Source organism: Gavialis gangeticus, unplaced genomic scaffold, assembly GCF_001723915.1.
Source record: "Gavialis gangeticus isolate Ggan-Ray unplaced genomic scaffold, GavGan_comp1, whole genome shotgun sequence".
Lineage (NCBI taxonomy): Eukaryota > Metazoa > Chordata > Crocodylia > Gavialidae > Gavialis > Gavialis gangeticus.
The window spans coordinates 6,100,696-6,101,644 of NW_017729011.1; positions in this window are offsets into that span (position 1 = coordinate 6,100,696).

Consider the following 949-nt stretch of genomic DNA (forward strand, 5'->3'; position numbering starts at 1 on the left):
GCCCAGGGGGCGGTGCAGATGAGCGCGTGGGCGGGGCCGCAGGCCGTGGCCCCGCCCCTGCGACCGCCCCAGGGGCCAGCAGCCGATGTGCCCCATCGCGCCAGCCGGGTACCACGCGCCGCCGTCGGTGAAGCGCCGCACGTGGCACCGCGGCTCTTCGGGTAACGCCGGCACCTTTCGGCAGCCCGGCGCAAACGGCCGGGAAAAGCCGACTTTCTGCCTGTGTCCTTAGACCCACGCGGCGACAGCCCATTCCCCTTTTCCAGGCGGCTCAGTGCAAAGCCCACTGTGCCGGAGGGGTTTGCTGTCAGCACCTCCCCCTGGCCGCTCGCCCCGAAGTAAAGAACCGCTTCAGCCGCCATGGGATGACCCCTCACCCTTGGGCGCCATGAAGTGATTGCCGTCCCTCCTCCATTAGTTCCCCGCTCAGGCACTTTGCATCTCCCTTATGGCTTTGCCATTTTTCTCTACGAGCCCTGACATTTTCTGATAAAGTTAATAAGAAGGAGACTGATGCGCGTGCTTATTTGCATCATTGTTCAGCGTACCATCGTTTTTCAGCAAGTATGATCATTTTGAGTTTCCAATACAATAATTGCATTTTTAAGACCCAGCAACGCTGCTGGGTGCTCGCAGCTCAGGCTGGCTGAGGAGCCAGTGGACATTGCCTGGTGAAACTCTGCCTGGAGACGTGAACGGACCAGAGATACAAAAACAGCCCCATTATCCCCAGGGTTCCTTCCGGCCAGATCCTCCTCCTTGGGCAGATAGATCCTGAGCTTAGCCAGAGCCAGGAGGAGGTTGGTCAGGAGGTCCCGGGACTTGGTGGGGCCACGATGGGGAGTGCATAAATAAAAAGGTGTGGGGAGTAGTGTCCTCAGCAGGAGGTTCTGGAGGAGGCAGCAAAGTGAAAAAAGGCAGGCGCATTTGATGCACATGGTTAACATGG